We start from the raw sequence: 6,556 nt of genomic DNA, 5'->3' as shown, positions 1-6,556 counted from the left end.
AAATGCTGGTCCTGGCAGCTCTTCATTGCACTGGGGATACAGCTCACCAAACTCTTTGCTGCACAGCAGCTTCTGATCATTTCATGGGGGGTGGATGGAGGAATGGACAGTGGAAGGGTTTGGTGGATTGGACCCTGTGCCTACTCCTGCAGCATATGTAAAAAATAGACCATCCATCTGCAAAAAAAACAATTTCCAGTGACTTCCTTTCTTTATTATGCCTTATATTGTGAGGGGGGAGGAAGTATTCTGCTCCTTTCTTAAAGCAGTCCAAGAAAAAAAATGCCAGATAGTACCAGTTAGTACCAGTATGGCACGAGTGACACAGGACTCAGGGGCTGTTGCAACATCCCTGGTTAGGACTTATGCTTCAACTGTCCTACGTTCCAGGTTCATAGCCAGAAATTCTGAAGTGAGGAGGCTGAAGGCAGTAGGGAATCATTGCAACAGATGAAACACAAGTAGTCTAAATTCAAATTCAAATTCAAATTTATTTACGGCTATTAGCCCATAAAATATGTACAAACATAAAAGCACAGAAGCATAAAAAACCAATACATCTAACAACAGAAGGGGAACACCACGATGCAAGGGTGGGTCATTGAGCAGTGACAAATAACAGCTTGGGGCCCGGAAAGATCCAAGGGACGGTTCACAGAAAAAAGAGAACTGGAGACGAGATCCATCATGCACTCTCATCATAACTGTCCGATTAGTTTTTGTTGTTGTTGTTGTTTTTTGGTGGTTTTTGTGTGTGAGATAACCGCATTCAGGAATCTCGCCACCTGCAGAGTTACAGAAGGATCTGTATCCTGCAAAAGCAGTGCGGCATGTGACTCAACAGGCCTGCCAACCAAGCGCAGTAAAGCAGGACCCAGGAATTTAGTCCTAGCTATGCTATGTAAGGGACAGTTGAACATTATATGTGGAAGAGATTCAACTGTTTTCCCGTCACACTTGCATAGCGGAGACACCAAACCCTTGGAAAATCTGTGGCTCAGCAGGTTCGATGGAAAAACATTGAACCTTGCACGAATAAATGCAAGTCGGTGTGGTACAGATGAAAGAGATGGCATGTATGATGGAAGGCCAAGTGGTGGGGTTATTCCGTGATACCTGGGGGAACAGACACCCCCACCCCTGGAGAGGTTGTGTTGATTTTCAATGTCTGCTAATCTTTGCTTGATAAGGCTTTTGGCTGAGCGTAGGTTCATCTTTAAGGAGTCCGCTGGGGAAATTCCGATGCTCAGAAGTTTGGCATGGATTTTTCCTACCCACGGGTTAACAAAGTCATCCCGCCAGAGGCACTGAAAGAGGTAATGGTCGGGAAGCCTATGCCAGCTGGACAGCCAATAGCCAAAGACTCGCTTCCAGATGACTGTCTCTAATGATGCAATCCTTAACTCCAGATGTATGGCTGCATTGCTCTCACACATGGGGAGTTTCAGGAGGCGACGGAGAAACTGATTCTGCAATGTCCCCAGCGATGTTAAATTGGACCCTGGGGCCCAGAGCGGGGCAGCATAACAGAGGGTGGAAACCACTTTTGCGTGGTACACCTTCAATGCAGAAGGGATGTGGGAGGCTCCGTCGACCGCAAAAAATTGGAGTAGAGTGTAAAGTATTGTTTTCCCTTTGTTCAGTAAATACTGTATCTGTGGCTTCCAGCTTAGATTGTAGTGAAAAAAGACTCCCAGGTATTTAAATTTGAAAACCTGTTCTAATTGGACTCCATCTAACTTCCAGCTGTAAGTTTTCCGAGACCTGGTAAAGACCAGTACTTTAGATTTTCCATGATTAATTGTCAGGTGGTTGAGTTTGCAATAAGCTGCAAAAATCTTTAGAGCTCTGCATAAACCGACTCTAGAGTAGGAAAGGATCACTGCATCGTCAGCATATAAGAGCAGAGGGCAACGAAAATCAGCTAGGCGGGGGGCATGAATGTTGGCTTGAGACTCACTCAGAAAGAGCTTCATGTCGCTAATAAACAAGTTGAAGAGGAGTGGGGCCAAAATGCAGCCTTGGCACACTCCTCTATTTATTGGGACCTCATTGGATAGGTTTCCCGCCGGTGTAAGTCTCACTCTAGCCGACGACCCGTGGTGTAATTAGGTTATAAGCCATAACAGCCTTCTATCTATGCACCATCTCTCTAATTTCTTCCATAGACAGTTTCTTGGGATACTGTCGAAGGCGGCCTTTAAGTCTATGAAAGCAACACATAGGCGCCCCCGACTCGGGGCAGAATATTTTCTGGCAAGATGATACATAATTACCATATGGTCAGTGGTCGAATAATTGTTCCTAAAGCCCGCTTGCTCGTGGCCAATCAAGTTTGAGTCGTATGCCCAATGGGACAGCTTAGACAGCTTAGTAGTCTAAAAGATCTGGATTACATTAGTCTGCGTTATTTCTTTGTAAGCAATTGGGTAAAATATTGGCTACGCACCTGCTTATAACTCGACAAAAAAGGCTACAAAGTTGAATTTTAAAAGGAAGAAAGAACATTCAACATTCTGGAAGGGGGCATGGAATATCTCCAAGTGGGCTAGGTTCCTATAGTCCTGCCTTCTTCATCTTTTTTACCCTTGCCTTATAGCTACAGTGAGGGACGCGGGTGGCACTGTGGGTTAAACCACAGAGCCTACGACTTGCTGATCAGAAGGTTGCAGTTCGAATCCCCGAGACGGGGTGAGCTCCCATTGTTCGGTCCCTGCTCCTGCCAACCTAGCAGTTCGAAAGCACCTCAAAGTGCAAGTAGATTAATAGGTACTGCTTCAGTGGGAAGGTAAACGGCATTTCCATGCGCTGCTCTGGTTTGCCAGAAGCAGCTTAGTCATGGCCACATGACCCGGAAGCTGTACGCCAGCTCCCTCGGCCAATAAAGCGAGATGAGCGCTGCAACCCCAGAGTCGGTCACGACTGGACCTAATGGTCAGGGGTCCCTTTACTTTTACCTTTATAGCTACAGCAGTAGACAGCCCGATTTTCTGATACTTGTTCCAGGTAAAACATTTCCCCCATTTTATCCTCTGGAGATATGTCAGGGATGCCTTTAAATAGTTTTATTATTATGCACTCGCATGTGCTAGACTTGTGTGCATTTCAGCCCCCTCCTCGTTCCAGGTGACCTGTTTATTGAGCCTTCTTCCTGATTTGTTTGCACCCACTTTGCAAGGAGGTTAGAAGACCTTGACCATTTATTGAGCAAGCATTCTGATTTGTTTGTGGGTGGTCTCATGACATTGCGTCAACAAAGTGTTACTCCACCTTTAAGTGCATTTCCCCATCCTTTTTACCAAAAATAAAAATAAAAATCCATTTTTTGGGGGAGAAACAAGTACTGTTGAATGTACATAAGTAAAATCTTCTATCATTTCAATGCCTTGCTACATAAAAAGTGACATTGTTGTTACCATAAAGTAATGTTGTTAATCATAAAATATATATCGTAAGAATATTTAAATATATATAATGTTACACAAGAATGTCTTGTTTAATTTTCTAACTTAGTGAGGCAATCAGTCCCAGAGAACTCAGCTCGATGGGCTATTTGTAATTAAATAGGATAATTTCATTGAGTTTACTAAGTAATTAAGATCCCAGAAAAAAATCAATCAAATCAGATATTTCCCAGTTTAAACTAATCCCAGAAATTACTTAATTTACTATCTCTTCAAGCAACATATGTGGATTTTTACATTTAACATTCTTTTCTTCCAGTAAGAAATTGGCATTTTTTTAAAAAAACAACAACCCCAAATCTATTATCCTGTTGTCAACCTAATTATGTTTGTTTTATCAGACCTTAGCAAATTTTCTAATTCAGGAGGGTCTGCTTTTCTCCTCATCACTGACACACAGCGGTATGAGTTACTGTTAGAAGATTAATGATCATTGTTGAGGAAATTATTAGATTTCTGTTGCTAACAATACTTAGAATACACAGATACATTTGACCCTTGTGACACATTTATTATGGCACAACTATTCATGGGCTACAGCTAGAGGTGGATGAACTTGTTAGTTTCATTTTCTCTCAATTTGTAACACCCCCCTACCTTGCTAAGTTCAGTTCTCCAAATTTCTGCATTAGTTCCTTAAAACAGGACTTGTGAAAATTTATCAGCATTTCAGTGCAAATTCATCCTAATATACATGTATTTGCAATTCATTCCCCCATATAAAATGCATTTTTCTATGTTAATTTCACCAATATATGCATTTTAATGTACGCTTTACCCTGGCACATACATTTTTGTAAATATTACTTGGCTTGAAAACTACATTGCAAAATTCAGAGAAGTGTAACTTTTGAAAGAGGGCTATGTTTCGTTTTGTGTATTGCTCCTGAAAATGCAGGTTTGGTAGATTCATCTTCACATGAATGAAATGGATGAAATTTCCCTCTCACTCCTAACTACTGTCCACCAGGTGCATGAAATGGCATCTTGTGTTGCAGGCACCAAATCTACCTAGTTGGGGGGAGGTTTGTAAACATGAAGGTCAGCAAGAAATAAAACGTAGAAAGGGACAGACCTTGATAATGACCTTATTAACAGGGACAATTCACTGTGGCAAACCCAGACACCGGTTCTTGTCCCTCGATCTACTGTGGCCACACCTTTGGGGAATATTCCATTTCTGAATTTCCTGAATGCATCCCCTTCGCCTCTGCGACTCTATGAAATGAAACTTTTGTCAAGCTACCTAACACGAGGGCTGGGGAAATGCTATGTTCTGTATAGTCTGAAGCAGTCAGGTGGCCAAACTGGTGAGGACATTTTTAAACCTCTCAGTATTTGGCACACTGGGTCTCTCCTAGCCCTATTAGGAGATGCAGGGAAATACAGCCTTTGATCTTCTGCATGCAAATCGTGCGGTCTCCCACTAAACCACAGCCTTAGCACATTAAATGAAAAACAGACCTGAGGTTTGACAGAAACCCACTGACACCAGGAAACAATAGTAGCTGAGCTCCCACTGTTGACATAGGCAGAAGCGAAGAAATGAAACTTAAAGGCTGTGGGGAAGGTCTGATCACTGCTGATCGAGGCAGCTGTCACTCACACAACCCAGCGGGGTGTGTGGGTGTGTCATCGAGTCCCAACAATTGAAGGCCAGTGGATTAGGGGGCAGAGATCATATAACTGTTCTCAGTGTCAAGTCACATTTCGTGAAAGAATGAATCAGTTGCCATAACTTGGCTTACGATGAATCTTCTGAAATCTATTTTGGATGCAGCGTGGCATGATAATGGGGGGGGGAGGGGGGAGTCCAAGTTATGCTGGTGAGATTTACCATACAGTGGTACCTCAGGTTAAGTACTTAATTCGTTCCGGAGGTCCGTATTTAACCTGAAACTGTTCTTAACCTGAAGCACCACTTTAGCTAATGGGGCCTCCTGCTGCTGCCGCGCCACCGGAGCACGATTTCTGTTCTCATCCTGAAGCAAAGTTCTTAACCTGAAGCACTATTTCTGGGTTAGCGGAGTATGTAACCTGAAGCGTATGTAACCCGAGGTACCACTGTACTTTTCTCCTTCCTCAGGAGGAAGTTGCACTGATCTCAGTCAGGGCTTATTCCCTAGAAAGCATACACAGGACTGGTCATATTTAGGAACGACAGTTCAATCCTATACTCAAAAGTAAGCCCATTGACTTCAATGGCACAGCCAGGTAAGGTATAATGGATGTCAGCCTCATTGAATTCAGTGGGCACTTCCCTCTGTGTAACATATAGGATCAGGCTCAGGGCCGGATTTAGGTTTGATGAGGCCCTAAGATACTGAAGGTAATGGGGCACTTTATATTTTAGGGAGCAGGCTGGCAGGCGCGGCCCATTACTTACATCATAGGAGCCTACACAACACAAAACACTGTTGCTGTATGTAGGTTTTATTTTAGTTTTATTTTTTGGAAATCTACATCCAGTTTTTTTCTTTAAATTTTTTTGCGGCCCCCAAGAGAGTGGGGCCCTAAGGTATAGCTTGTTTAGCTTATATGTAAATCTGGCAGTGATCAAGCTCAAACAACACAGGTGCCCGTCAGCAGCATTATTTGACATCACCATGATTAAAAATCATCCCTGGAGGGCATCTAGATAAAAGGCAGTCTGCAGTGGCATAGCATTAAACTAAAAACAAATATCTGCTCACCCCTCCATGCGGGCATTAAAAAAAACAACGTACCGGACCCTGCTTAGATGCAGAAGCGCGACTAACGTGTGATCCAGTGCCGGATTTACGTATAAGCTAAATAAGCTATAGCTTAGGGTCCCACTCTCTTGGGCTCCCCAAAAAAATTTAAAGGAAAAAAAAACTGGTATTTCCAAAATATAAGACAAATAAAATAAAACTAGCCTGCTCGCCTGCTCCCTAAAATATCACTGGTTTGCTCCTATTAGGTCCATAAATTACCATATAGCATGTATTCAACACACACAAAAACAGTGACGATTTGTTGTTGACAAAGGACAGCTGGACATGTATAAAGGGCCCCACTACCTTCATCAAACCTAAGCCCGGCTCTGGCGTGGTCCCTTTCTGCTGGAAGCG

Source organism: Podarcis cretensis (genome assembly GCF_951804945.1).
Source record: "Podarcis cretensis genome assembly, chromosome: 10".
NCBI lineage: Eukaryota > Metazoa > Chordata > Lepidosauria > Squamata > Lacertidae > Podarcis > Podarcis cretensis.
Note: the sequence above shows the minus strand (reverse complement) of the source record.